General features: G+C 48.1%; 1 long non-coding RNA gene across 1 annotated transcript in view; it reads left to right on the forward strand.

Annotated features, from left to right (window-relative positions):
* The window catches only part of LOC121865063, a 73447-nt gene that overhangs the window by 3895 nt on the left and 54479 nt on the right, over nucleotides 1-15073 (forward strand). The gene's annotated exons all lie outside the window — the stretch shown is intronic.

Genomic DNA, 15073 nt, shown 5'->3' on the forward strand with positions numbered 1-15073 from the left:
TCTTGCCAGACAGGAAAAAATAAAAATTGATATAGAGGCCATGGTTTAAGAGAAACAAAAGTAAATATTTGAAGAGGCATGGAGAAGGGTCGCTGCTTTGGTGGGTGAGGGTGGAGAGCAAGTAGGTTTAGGTTAAAGTTGTAATCAGAACAGGGACTGGTGCTCAGCCGACGCTGCTGCCAGCTGTTGTCCATGATGCTTCTTGTTCGCTTTGTCCCACGCACCTCCCTCCCTCCTCCCTCCGCACTAGTGATGGTCCTGGCTTCCCATCTACCTCATATTTTGGTTTATCTGTTCCTCTATCATTAATCACCTATGGGACATGTACGCAGAGTCTGGTTTTGAACGTTTTTAAGCTTTTGTAGAGATTAGCTGATCATTTTAAGTTTATCTCTACAGGGTAGTCTAATTAAATCAGTGTTGCCCCCTTCCTCCTGTTCTCAATAGGAATTCAGTGGGCGTCTCGGTGTCTGCACATAAATTTATGCGACATATATAATACCTATCCCTTACTAGATAGAAACTTAATTGGGAGTTTTACTATTGATAATCTAATTTAAATGGTATTTTTAGTACTTCCCTTTTGATTGATTTTATCATTGCTTCGATGTAGGGTCAGTGTTTATTATTTTGAAATTGACGTTTAGTTATTATTATTATTATTATTATTATTATTATTATTATTATTATTATTATTATTATTATTACCGATTCGCTGACCGTATAAATTGTTTTCGTATGGGTATGGGAACTTACGTAATGTAAAAGCTGTACAGTAACTTCGAGAACACGTGAAGAAAACTAACCTGAGAACTACCGTGAATGTTTGAACGGCCGAAATAGCCAAAAGGCGAAATGGCCAGCAATCCCCAAAACAAAACAAAATAAGACAGGACAAGACAAGTGAATATTTACATAAGAGAAAGTCCTGTATTGCCTGACACTTCACATAGGCCTAACCGAAAGCGTGATGCTCCATCTGAACATACCGTAAATTCTTTTCGTGCCGGTCTCTTCCTTTCTAAGCTGCCTTCGTACGCAGTTCGCTATTAGTGTCAGTCAGTCGACCATCCACTCACTCTCAGCGATTTTCAGATTCAGTACAGTACACTGTAGTCGATCCACATCGCGAGGATGAAGTTGAACAACTCAACTATACTGTAGCAGTACTTTTGTTCATATTATTTGGTCATTTCTCTTTTGATATTATGTGGAAGATATTTATTTATGTACTTTTCTTTTAATGTTTTTATATAACTTTAATGGTCTTTCACACACCGCCGTAGCCACCAGTCTCTTCGTGTACATTATCCCAGTCCCACCTGCATTTCAGCCAAGTTACTGAATATGCATGACGTTTATTTCATAGTTGAACACTTTCACTTGTTAACTCTGTTTTTGAACCACTAAGGAATTATTTTACAGTTAACTTGTTCTTTTATCAACCGATTATAATTTAATAAATTTTGTCATTTTACTTTAGGTTATTTTCTTATATATATAACTTAAGTTTTGGTATGTATTCTGTAGTACGATATTACTGATACAATATTCAGATAATGTTTTTATTATAACCCCAACTGTCATATGTTTTAACTCCGAAAATATGTAGTATTGGCACTATGTATTGGCACTGTGGTCATGGAGTCATTTATCGTCAGGTACGGTATGTCTCAGTCATACACCCTAGAATTATGAAACTTATTTCCGAAACACCCTGTATATAAATAACTTTAATGGTCATTTTGATGTTTACTGTCATATATGTAACTACTGTGTGGCTTATATTGTTAATACACCTACGTCCAGAGTGCATATTGGTAGGCAACTGTTGTTCGGTCATATTTAGACTAATTAAGATTAAGGTGAAAGCTGGCACATACGTATCTTGCGAAAGTTGGCTTCTCTAGATATAAAAGAAAATTATTTGTAAACTCAGAATCTCTCACATTGAAATGCGCAGTGTCCTCGCCTTTGTCTCTGGAAGATAGCTTATACACAGTAGGCGGGTGTGTCCTGACGATATTCAGTGACGTTCGAGCTAGACTTGTCCTGTTCATTGGTATGGAGTCAACCCAGAGCTTCAGTCAGGTCGATCAGGCGTCATATACCACCCACAAGTTGTCAATTTCTTTCTTTGGTATAATAATTGTTGGTGAGGCAGGTAGGTTTTGCCACAATCTGGTGTTGGTTGGTATGGTTATATTATTAACACTGGCGCATACGGGATTATCAGTGTTACACATGGAGATATTCGGTAAATTGACACCAGATGCCGTTTTCCATCATCTGAGACTACAAGATGTCGCCTACCAATAGTTTTAACATCCACGGAACACTTTTTTGTGGAGAAAGAGAGGATGAAAGAAGATTAGAGGTGGAGGAAAGAAGTTATAGTTCGGAAATTGAGGAAATTTAGGAGGAGGTATAGGCGGCGGGCTGACCGCCTTGCCGTGGGTTAGCTAAGCTAATAGTGTGTTAGGTTGTGTCATGGGTTAGTTATTGTCTGGCGGATGCTGGTCTAGGGAGGTTGTCTATTGTCTGGTTGTATAGATCGGGGTGGTAATGGACCTTTTGAGATTTGGTAACTGTTTGGGAACCATGTGTGGTTGTTGTCTGGTGGGAGTTTTTGAAGGAGTTCTTGCTCTGATCGTTCTATCTTTTGCCAGACTCTGCTGGCCAGAGTGTGCAGCTGCTGGTTGATGGGTTTTATTCTCAGGTCTCTATGTATCTCGGCTGTGGTTCTGGTGAAGGGGTATCTTTCGCCAGTGACGAATCTTAGGGCTTCATTTTGGACCACCTGTAATTTTAATAATTGGGTGGTGCTCATAGTATGAAGAGGCACTGCTGGGTAGGTTAATGTGTGCCCGACCCAAAGTAAGGTGGAGGGGCATTTCGGGTCCGTTCGTGTCAAATTTGTTTTCAGCTTGATAACTTCCCATCGACTCGCGCCTTTTGTGAATTACGTCTGGTGCTTCTTGAGTTTTTTTTTAGGGTGTTGTTATTAAATCAGTTTGAGAGTTTTAGCCACCTGGACGGTCGGGAGATGCTCCATTAACAGTTGCTCTCGTTTCACTGCTGAGTTTTAGAGGTGACTGTGAAAGTTCCTTATTGTAACTTTTGTTTATTTTCAACAATGTTCTTTCATTTAACACGTTCTTTAGTTGCTGAGGTACAACTTGATGCTCTTCGTATACTGTAAACATGGCGCTCACTGTTAAGATTTGTTGTTTAACCATATTCATTAATTGTACACTAGTCTGCATGTATTTCACCCGGTGCTAAGGCACTTTAGGGCGGAGGTCGGCATGTTTCATTATACCTAGAATGAATTTTGTGTATGTCAAATAAAGACCACCCACTTATAAATTTGCTTAAATATCTTAGAGATGTCAAGGTTTTGTGTACTATACATGTAGGTATTAGTTGTCAGTGAGTAGGATTGAGGAGGGACCGGGGTAACTCCTTCACCACTATGGACGAAGTGTCAATACCCGAAGGCGTCTGTCTTCATGTCTTCAGACCACATCAAAACTTACACTTCTCAGTCTGATTCAGTTCATATTTTATCATCCATTGTTTTTGCTCAAGTGGCACCTTGCCTCGGGCAGTCAAACCTTACGCGATAAACAATCTTACTCTTAAAAACACCTGATATGTATACACAGTCATCCAGCGTGTTTAGAATGTTTGCATTTGCCTAGCTTTGAGAAGTATATAAGCACCTCAGGGGACATCACTTAGTTGAATGCTCATACCTGTAACTAGCGGATGCTCACCCCACTAGAGGTCACAACCCCAGGGTAAAGAAGCCACAAGTTCAGAAAATTGTCAGGGTCAACTTTTTGAGAGTGAGAATTGTGAACTCTTGGAACAATCTGCCAGAGTGTGTTGTGACGGTCCCCAGTGAGCTCATTCAAGACCGAGACTTGACCAATACTGGCGCAGGTTCAGATACATTCAGGAGCCAGTACTTGCCAACAGTGTGTAACAGAGATGTGACTAACTGCCCAAGTGGCAAACAAGTCGATCAATGGTGAAGAGGATAAAGTTACAAGTGAATGGTTTGTGGAAACACATGTACGTTTCCGGGAACCAGTTGTCTCGCTCTCCCCTCCCCCCACTCCTGCCCTCTTCCCCTCCTCCTGCCCTTCCTCCTCCAGCCCCCCTCCCCTCCTCCTCCAGCCCTCCCCTCCTCCTCCAGCCCCCCCTCCCCTCCTCCTCCAGCCCTCCCTCTCTCCTGCCCCTTCCTCCTCAGCCCTCCTCCTCCTCCCAGCCTCCCCTCCTCCTCCAGCCCCCCCCCTCCCTCCTCAGCCCTCCCTTCTCCTCCTGCCTTCCTCTCAGCCCTCCCCTCCTCTCCAGCCTCCCTTCTCTCCTGCCTTCCCTCCCTCCTCCAGCCCTCCCTCCTCCTGCCTTCCTTCCTCCTCCAGCCCCCCTCCCCTCCTCCTCCAGCCCCCCCTCCCTCCCATCCTCCAGCCCTCCCCTCCTCCTCCCAGCCCTCCCCTCCTCCTCGCAAGCCCCCTTCTCCTCCAGCCCCTTCTCCTCCTTCCCCTTCCTCCTCAGCCCCCTTCCTCCTCAGCCCCTTCCTCCTCAGCCTCCCTTCCTCCTCAGCCCTCCCTTCCTCCTCCTTCCTCCCTCCTCCTCCAGCCCTCCCTCCTCCTCGCCCCCCTTCACTCACCAGCCCTCCCCTTCCTCTCCAGCCCCTCCTCCTCCTCCAGCCACCCCTCCTCCTCAGCCTCCCCTCCTCCTCCAGCCCCTCCCCTTCCTCCTCAGCCCTCCCCTTCCTCCTCCAGCCCTTCCCCTCCTCCTCAACCCCTCCCCTCCTCCTCAGCCCCTCCCCTTCCTCCTCCAGCCCTTCCTCCTCCCTCCAGCCCTCCCCTCCTCCTGCCCTCCCCTCCTCCCTCCCAGCCCCCTTCTCCTCCTGCTCCCCTTCCCTCCTCAGCCCCCTTCCTCTTCAGCCCCACCCCTTCCTCCTCAGCCTCCCTTCCTCCTCCATGCCCCTCCTCTCTGTCCTCCCCTCCCTCCTCCTGCCTTCCTCCCCTCCCCTTCTCCTGCCAACTGCCCCACCCGCCGTACTTAAACCATGTCATGCCTTCCTTCCCACACTGTTAATAATAATAATAAGCAAAATTATAATACAGGTTTACTCTTTGATAAGCATGACTATAGACAGTGTGTGTATTGCCGAGACAGTGCAGGTAAACGACAGTGGTAGACAGGAAGATAGCTTGACCAAGGATCACCGAGAAAGCTGTCAGGTCCTTATTTCCTCGAGACTAACTACGTACGTCGCCTAAACCACAACCAGTATACAGTAACTTATATCTGGGATGAGTGATTTATATGCCACTCTTCCCCTCTCATCTCCTTTCTCTCCCCCACTCACCTCCTCTCTCTTTCTTCACTTACCTGTCGCATTGCCCCTCTCTCCTCTGTTCACTGAGTCTTTTCGCATTTCATTACATCTTCCTCCTTCACCATCTCTCGTTATGTATATTCTTCGTTCTCTACGCACACCTCCCTCTCTTCCCCAACCCCCTCTCTCTACCTCTGCCTCCCCCTCTATCCCCCCCCCCTCTCTACCTCCCTCTCTATCTTGCCTCTCCCTCTTAGACGTTAACAAGGTTGAGTTTGGCTTTAAACCCCCAGGTTTGCCTTTCACCTCCCACCCCCCTTACCACTATCACCCCCTCCCTTTGCCTTACCCCTCCTTCCCCTCTACCACCCCTCCTTACCCCTACCATACCTCCTTTACCCCTACCATACCCTCCCTTTACCCCTACCATACCTCCCTTCCCCTACCATGCCACCCTTTACCCCTACCACCCTCCCATACACCCTGCCTTTACCCCTACCATACCCATTCCCCAAATATGTAACTGTATATTTTCAGCCTTCTGGCTTAAGCTCTTCAATAAACCGTTAATTATTATTATTATTGTACCTCCTTGCCCCTACTATACCCTCCCCTTACCCCTACCATACCCTCCCTTTACCCCTACCATACCCTCCCTTTACCCCTACCATACCCTCCCCATACCCCTGCCATACCCTCTCCATACCCCTGCCACACTTTTTTTATTGGGCACTCCCCTACATCCTTGTGTAAGGTGAAGCGCAGAAGCGTTTACAGCGCCCAACAGGGAAGCATGCTAAGTTCATGCTTGCCTTATGTCTCATGAGTTAAGGGCGTAGGAGCCTGAAGAGTCAAGGGCGTAGAAGCCTGAAGAGTCAAGGGCGTAGAAGCCTGAAGAGTCAATGGTTTATGTCATCAAGTTATTGGAAGCTCCAACAACTTGTCCCTGAATACGAATTCGCAACTTTCGATTTACAGCAGGTACCAGGTACCTACTTTGCTGCTAGGTGAACAGGGACAAGGGAGGCTTTACCTTAACCCCTTATCCCTTTGCCTAACCCCTTGACCCTCCCCGTACCCTCTCCCCTCCCCTTAACCTTTGCCCCTTTGTTTCATTTACTCCCCTGTTCAATCCTTCCTTCCTTCCCTCCCCCCCTCTTATTTTTCCCTTTGTCGTCTCTTCCTTCTTCATCATTCCCCCTCTTTCCCTTTATCATCCTTCCCTTACTTCCCCTGACCCCTCCCGTTTTTCTCTCCTCCCTCTTTTCTCCTCCACCTCTCTGTCTCGCCTCCCCCCCCTCATCCCCCTCCCCCTTTCCCGTGCCTCCCCCCTCCTTCCTCTCTTCCCCCTACCGTCCTTTCCTCCCTTCTTCCTATCTTCTCCCCATCCCGTTGCCTCTCTTTCTTCCCCTCCATCTTTCCAACCTCCTTCCCCCATTCACTACCTCTCCCCCACTATCTCCCCTCTCTCTCTCCCCCCACTCTCCCCCACTATCTCCCCTCTCTCCCCCTATCTCCCCACTATCTCCCCCTCCTCGTAGTCTATATTCTGGGAGGCTGCTTAGCAAGTAGCGTCATCTTGGTACTGACACACTCTTCTGGGAGAATTTTTCCGAGGAGAGAGAGAGTGTGTGTGTGTGTGTGTGTGTGTGTGTGTGTGTGTGTGTGTGTGTGTGTGTGTGTGTGTGTGTGTGTGTGTGTGTCCCCCCCACTACCTCAGCTCCTTCCACACAGTCATGTAATGGAGGGTCTTGGAGAAGTATCACATATCAAGCGACTTACCAACACTGAATTATGTCAAGGAAGATGGACATTATCAACACTCACCATCAGTTAACAATATGGACCCCTGTTAGGTTAGGTTAGGTTAGGTTAGGTAAGGTTAGGTTAGGTTAGGTTAGGTTAGATTAGATGAGTCCTAGGTTAGGTTAAGGTGGTGTTTGGCTTACGGTAAATTAAGCTGGAGTGGCTAATCTTCAGGTTATCCGTTAAACTCAGTAAATATTAAAGCTTTTACCTTTATTAATCCCTGTATATTGAAAGCTTATGATAAATAGAGAAGAATTATTGTTTTTTTTAATGATATTGATTCATATATTCAGTTCTGTTGCAAAAAATCTTAAGAATAATTTTTCTCGCTAATTCTCAAGTCTGACTGTCATTTTGAAGTCAGTTTAGTCGCCAGCTTATTATCGTGACGTCAGCCAGTCACATGTGTTCTTGTAAAAAATAAATAACAATTTTTGAGATTCAGCTTCATGAGGTTGTTATACTTAGGTGTCGTAAGTTTGTTGGTCGAGGTGTTACGGTCGAGGTGTTACGGTCAAGGTGTTACGGTTGAGGTGTTACGGTTGAGGTGTTACGGTTGAGGTGTTACGGTCGAGGTGTTACGGTCGAGGTGTTACGGTCGAGGTGTTACGGTCGAGGTGTTACGGTCGAGGTGTTACGGTCGAGTGTTACGGTGTTACGGTCGAGGTGTTACGGTCGAGTGTTACGGTCGAGGTGTTACGGTCGAGGTGTTACGGTCGAGTGTTATGGTCGAGGTGTTACGGTCGAGGTGTTACGGTTGAGAGTTACGGTCGAGGTGTTACGGTCGAGGTGTTACGGTCGAGGTGTTACGGTTACTGTTTAATATCTAGTTAGTACCTTCAAAATGGCAAGGTCAGATCGGGTCACCAGTTAAAGAGTCATGTCACTGAATTCTGGGTCACTGCAGCACGATCATTGTGTCCAATACTGTACTTCCGAGACAGTGAAGAAAATGCAGTGTTAATGACTTTTCTGAAGGTTCTTATACAGTACTGCCAGAAATACGACAACTAGAAGTATACAGTGTAGTGTTTTTAAGATTCTAGTGTCTGTGTGAATTATTTAATGGCGTCCAAACTCTTCTAAGAGGCGTTTAATGATTGCTAAGGTGTGGTTTAGTATGTTTGTGGATACGTTTTTTTTTATACTTAGATGTTAAAGTTGAAGTAATTGTTTGTTTACGGTGCTTATATAATAGTTTAAACGGTGATTGTGGGGAACTGTGCAGTGATAAATGGGTAGTGTGTGTGTGTGTGTGTGTGTGTGTGTGTGTGTGTGTGTGTGTGTGTGTGTGTGTGTGTGTGTGTGTGTGTGTGTGTGTGTGTGTGTGTGTGTGTGTGTGTGTGTGTGTGTGTGTGTGTGTGTGTGTGTGTGTGTGTGTGTGTGTGTGTGTGTGTGTGTGTGTGTGTGTAAAATTCAGGTGTAAATAGGTTCCATAAGCATGACTCGCTGATGGGACAGTATGAATACAACACACTGCATACTAAGCCTTCGGTACACAAGGAGGCAGCCTGGCCGGTACTGCACTCGACCGCCTTCACTTCCTCAACTGTAGAATTAGATACCGTTTTATTGCTAGGTGGATTAGGAGTGCCCCGGGATCGAACCAGTGACTCTTTGAAACAGGTTGGCGAGTACTTTAATGAGAAATAATTTATATACTTTATAATAATGAGTTAAGGAATGTTTATATATTTAATGAGGTAAGGAATTTATATATTGTACAGGCCTTTTAATAAGTTTTTTATACATTTCATGAGTTAGGGAATTTTTTGTATTTTTAATAGGTTGACACAGTTTTATGGTGTTAATGAGGTAAGGTATTTATATGCAGTACGTAATAGGATATGGAAATTTTATATTTAACTCGGGATAAGGAATGTTTAAGGAAGTTTCATTAGGTAACAAGGAGAGATATGATGATGAAACTGTATTTTGGTACTTTTGATTCTGTTAGAACTTTCATGTTGTCGATATATAATGAAACTTTGTCATGGTAAACACTCTAATGATGAGGAAACTTTTATTTCACCATATATCACAAAAAAAGACAATCGGGACTTTTTTTTTCTTAGTTTCATCTTATAAAAAAAATCATTGGCCATTCGTTCAATTATTTAGCCAGTTACTTTTATCCCTTTGTGTTTACTGTTGTGGATTTTGGCTTTTTTAATAAGGTTTTTTATGTATTTTTTTGTCTTTTAATTCTCCACTACTTCAGGGTACATTATCCAGTATGTTGTGTTTATGTTATGTTTACGTTATGTAGAAGAAAAAATTGCACTGTCTTTTTTTGGCGCGTTCTTTGAAGACACGTGTATGGCATATGTTTAACTTAAGGCGTGGTGTGTGTGTGTGTGTGTGTGTGTGTGTGTGTGTGTGTGTGTGTGTGTGTGTGTGTGTGTGTGTGTGTGTGTGTGTGTGTGTGTGTGTGTGTGTGTGTGTGTGTGTGTGTGTGTGTGTGTGTGGATGGGTACAGAAGGATTTAAGTATCTGTCTATCTGTCTGTCTGTGATCGTGAGTCTGTCTGTCTGTCTGTGTGTCTGTCTGTCTGTGTGTCTGTTAACGTTTCCTTCTCCAGACCACAGCTGTCGACTGGCTACAAACGTTTAGATGAAGCTCGTTTAGGACTAAGTGTCGCCACCACAAGACACCACGCACAGGTCACCGGTATGTGTCAAAGGTCAGGGTTACCAGAAGGTCAAAGGTCAACGTCCTCCTTCCCCCAAGCATAACTCTGATACAGATATTTTAATGATAAGCTTAGTGTGTGTGTGTGTGTGGTGTGTGTGTGTGTGTGTGTGTGTGTGTGTGTGTGTGTGTGTGTGTGTGTGTGTGTGTGTGTGTGTGTGTGTGTGTGATTCCTAGTCTCTCCCTATCCACCTGCAGTCCCTCATCCCCCTTGTGTAGTCCCTCATCCCTCTCGTGTAGTCCCTCATCCCCCTTGTGTAGTCCCTCATCCCTCTTGTATGTAGTCCCTCGTCCCTCTCGTGTTGTCCTCCTTCCCCTCTCCCCTCTCTGTGTAGTCCCTCTCGTGTATCCCTCTCGTGTAGTCCCTCATCCTCTCGTGTAGTCCCTCATCCCTCTCGTGTAGTCCCTCATCCCTCTGTGTAGTCCCTCATCCCTCTCATGTCTTAGTCCCTCAGTCCCTCTCCTCATTCCTCATCCTCTTGTGTAGTCCCTCGTCCCTCTCGTCTTGTTGTCCCTCATCCCTCCTCTCGTGTAGTCCTCATCCTCGTGTGATCCCTCATCCCTCTGTGTAGTCCCTCATCCCTCTCGTGTAGTCCCTCATCCCCTCGTGTAGTCCCCCTCTCGTGTAGTTCCTCATCCCTCTCGTGTAGTCCCTCATCCCTCTCGTGTAGTCCCTCTCCCTCTCAGTCCCTCACCCCTCTCATGTAGTCCTCATCCCTCTCGTGTTCCTCATCCCTCGTGTAGTCCCCTCTCCCTCGTGTAGTCCCTCATCCCTCTAGTCCCTCATCCCTCTCGTGTAGTCCTCATCCCTCTCGTGTAGTCCCCTCATCCTCTCGTGTAGTCCCTCATCCCTCTCGTGTAGTCCTCTCATCCCTCTCGTGTAGTCCCTCTCGTGTAGTCCCTCGTGTAGTCCCTTATCCCTCTCGTGTAGTCCTCTCATCCCTCTCGTGTAGTCCCCTCATCCCTCTCGTGTAGTCCCTCATCCCTCTCGTGTAGTCCCTCATCCCTCTCGTGTAGTCCCTCATCCCTCTCGTGTAGTCCCTCATCCCTCTCGTGTAGTCCCTCATCCCTCTCGTTAGTCCCTCATCCCTCTCGTGTAGTCCCTCATCCCTCGTGTATCCCTCATCCCTCTCGTTAGGTCCTCATCCCTCTCGTGTAGTCCCTCATCCCTCTCGTGTAGTCCCTCATCCCTCTCGTGTAGTCCCTCATCCCTCTCGTGAGTCCCTCATCCCTCTCGTGTAGTCCCTCATCCCTCTCGTGTAGTCCCTCATCCCTCTCGTGTGGTCCTCATCCCTCTCGTGTAGTCCCTCATCCCTCTCGTGTAGTCCCTCATCCCTCTCGTGTAGTCCCTCATCCCTCTCGTGTAGTCCCTCATCCCTCTCGTGTAGTCCCTCATCCCTCTCGTGTAGTCCCTCATCCCTCTCGTGTAGTCCTCATCCCTCTCGTGTAGTCCCTCATCCCTCTCGTGTAGTCCCTCATCCTCTCGTGGTCCCTCATCCCTCTCGTGTAGTCCCTCATCCCTCTCGTGTAGTCCCTCATCCCTCTCGTGTAGTCCCTCATCCCTCTCGTGTAGTCCCTCATCCCTCTCGTGTAGTCCCTCATCCCTCGTGTAGTCCCTCATCCCTCTCGTGTAGTCCCCTCATCCTCTCGTGTAGTCCCTCATCCCTCTCGTGTAGTCCCTCATCCCTCGTGTAGTCCCTCATCCCTCTCGTGTAGTCCTCATCCCTCTCGTGTGATCCCTCATCCCTCTCGTGTAGTCCCTCATCCCTCTCGTGTAGTCCCTCATCCCTCTCGTGTAGTCCTCATCCCTCTCGTGTAGTCCCTCATCCTCTCGTGTAGTCCCTCATCCCTCTCGTGTAGTCCTCATCCTCTCGTGTAGTCCCTCATCCCTCTCGTGTAGTCCCTCATCCATCTCGTGTAGTCCCTCATCCTCTCGTGTAGTCCCTCATCCCTCTCGTGTAGTCCCTCATCCCTCTCGTGTAGTCCCTCATCCCTCGTGTAGTCCCTCATCCCTCTCGTGTAGTCCCTCATCCATCTCGTGTAGTCCCTCATCCCTCTCGTGTAGTCCTCATCCCTCTCGTGTAGTCCCTCATCCCTCTCGTGTAGTCCCTCATCCCTCTCGTGTAGTCCTCTATCCCTCTCGTGTAGTCCCCTCATCCCTCTCGTGTAGTCCCTCATCCCTCTCGTGTAGTCCTCATCCCTCTCGTGTAGTCCCTCATCCCTCTCGTGTAGTCCCTCATCCCTCTCGTGTAGTCCTTCATCCCTCTCGTGTAGTTCCTCATCCCTCTCGTGTAGTTCCTCATCCCTCGTGTAGTCCCTCATCCCTCTCGTGTAGTCCCTCATCCTCTCTTGTAGTCCCTCATCCCTCCTGTTAGTCCCTCATCCCTCTCGTGTAGTCCTTCATCCCTCTCGTGTAGTTCTCATCCCTCTCGTGTAGTTCCTCATCCCTCTGTGTAGTCCCTCATCCCCTCTCGTAGTCCCTCATCCCTCTCGTGTAGTCCCTCATCCCTCTCGTGTAGTCCCTCATCCCTCTCGTGTAGTCCCTCATCCCTCTCCTTCAATACACATTAAGTCTCCATATGCATCTTCCTCTCTTCTGTTTCTTCTCTGTCCATTCCTTGTTCTCCCTCAGTCACCCCTCCTCACCCTCTTCCCCTGGGCCAGTCACACCCTCCTCACCCTCTTCCCTGGGCCAGTCACACCCCCTCTCACCCCTCCCTGGGTCAGTCACACCCCTCCTCACCCTCTTCCCTGGGTCACCCTCCTCACCCTCTTCCCCTGGGTCAGTCACCCCTCCTCACCCTCTTCCCTGGGTCAGTCACACCCCTCCTCACCCCTCTTCCCTGGGTCAGTCACCCCTCCTCACCCTCTTCCCTGGGTCAGTCACACCCTCCTCACCCTCTTCCCTGGGTCAGTCACACCCCTCCTCACCCTCTTCCCCTGGGTCAGCCACACCCCTCCTCACCCTCTTCCCTGGGTCAGTCCACCCCTCCTCACCCTCTTCCCTGGGTCACACACCCTCCTCACCCCTCTTCCCTGGGTCAGTCCACCCCTCCTCACCCTCTTCCCTGGGTCAGTCACACCCCTCCTCACCCTCTTCCCTGGGTCAGTCACCCTCTCACCCTCTTCCCTGGGTCAGTCACACCCCCTCCTCACCCTCTTCCCCTGGGTCAGTCCACCCCTCCTCACCCCTCTTCCCTGGGTCAGTCACACCCCTCCTCACCCTCTTCCCCTGGGTCAGTCACACCCCTCCTCACCCTCTTCCCTGGGTCAGTCCACCCTCCTCACCCTCTTCCCCTGGGTCCAGTCACACCCTCCTCACCCTCTTCCCTGGGTCAGTCACACCCCTCCTCTCCTCCCCCTCTTCCCTGGGCCAGTCCACCCTCCTCACCCTCTTCCCTGGGTCAGTCACACCTCCTCACCCCTCTTCCCTGGGTCAGTCACACCCCTCCTCACCCTCTTCCCCTGGGCCAACCCACCCCTCCTCACCCTCTTCCCTGGGTCAGTCACCCCTCCTCACCCTCCCCTGGGTCAGTCACACCCCTCCTCACCCTCTTCCCTGGGTCAGTCCACCCTCCTCACCCTCTTCCCCTGGGCCACACACCCCTCCTCACCCTCTTCCCCTGGGTCAGTCCACACCCCTCCTCACCCTCTTCCCTGGGCCAGTCCACACCCTCCTCACCCTCTTCCCTGGGTCAGTCACACCCCTCCTCACCCCTCTTCCCTGGGTCAGTCCACCCCTCCTCACCCTCTTCCCTGGGCCAGCCACCTCACATGGGTCAGCCACTAGTCTGATCCGTGGTCATTCATATGCATGGCGCAACTTCATTACCCTTCTAACGTTTCAGTCACCCTCGCCTCCCCGCCCACGTGGTGGGTGTCAGGAGTCACTGACTGCCCTCCCCGCCCACGCCGTGGGTGGTACAGGAGATAAGGGACCTACTAGAGCCGAGTCAGTCATGAGGGGTGTTGAACGCTTATCGCAAAATATAACACATAAAGTAAGATTTATTTTGAGTATTATAGCTGTATGTGGGGGGGTCCTCAGTGGGTCAGTGTGGGCGAGGAATGTCTTTCTCCCAGCAGTTTGTGCCGACTTAACATCTTGGTCTCATTTATGAAGACTACGAGGAAAGTCAGTCTTTGTCCTTTGTCTGCCTGGCTCATTAGTAGACAGCTAATGTCGTGCTGTTAAGAATTATAAATTGACTCGAGTCGTAAAGTATATTCATAATTATTAGTTTTAGTTCTTGGTTCAATTTCAAGGGGTTGAAATACCACCAACCTTCTTACTAAAACAACCTAAAATTAAAAAGACCAAGATCAAAATTACGTCATCATCTGCCTGTTTGAAAAGCCAATTTGTTTTCTACTCGTTACGTCTCTCCTGAAGATTGGGAGTCTCCGCTTATTTCACCTGAGGATTAAACAACCTAACCTAACACCCCATTTTGCGTTAATTAAGGTAAATAAGCTGGGGTTCAAAATCTTTTAATGGGTAATTTAGGTCTAGATTAGTTCATGTCCTTAAACACCTCCGTATTTTATTATTTTTTTCTCTATTGGGTGAGAAGTCGTACATCGTCTTTGTTGTGTGAAAGAAAGTGGATTCAGTACACAAGGAAGGAACTGTACTCGATCGCGTTCAATTACCCAACTGTATATGCAGGCACCCATTTACCTCTAGTTGGAGTGGGAGTGACGCGGGATCGAACCAGTGACCCTTAAGACAGTAGGCGATCGTTGCATCCACTCGGCCACATCATTTTGCCCTGATTACTCCTTGTTGTGTCGTGTTGTGGGCGTGACGTTGCCGAGCTGTGTGTAGCTACGTAGGCTTTTAAACTGTTGTGCCTACTAATGTTTTTATTACCACAGATTGAATGTCTTTGCAATATAAACATTAAATACAGTATTATCATCAGACTAACCACACACACACACACAACACACACAACACACACACACACACACACAACACACACACACACACTCACTCACTCACTCTTACATAGGTGAGCAGTTTATTGTGAAGACCATCGACTATCTGTTGGTTGTGGACATTTTAGTTCTTATGATAATATAGATTCACGAGAGGGCGACACACTTAGGGGAACTGGCGATAGATGGTGTTGTAACTGTGAGGAAATTACTGACGTGGACTTGATCTTGTTGTAAATAGCAGTGTAGGTGATGTGGACTTGGTCTTGTTGTAAA

Source organism: Homarus americanus, unplaced genomic scaffold, assembly GCF_018991925.1.
Source record: "Homarus americanus isolate GMGI-L3 unplaced genomic scaffold, GMGI_Hamer_2.0 scaffold2539, whole genome shotgun sequence".
Taxonomy (NCBI): Eukaryota; Metazoa; Arthropoda; class Malacostraca; order Decapoda; family Nephropidae; genus Homarus; species Homarus americanus.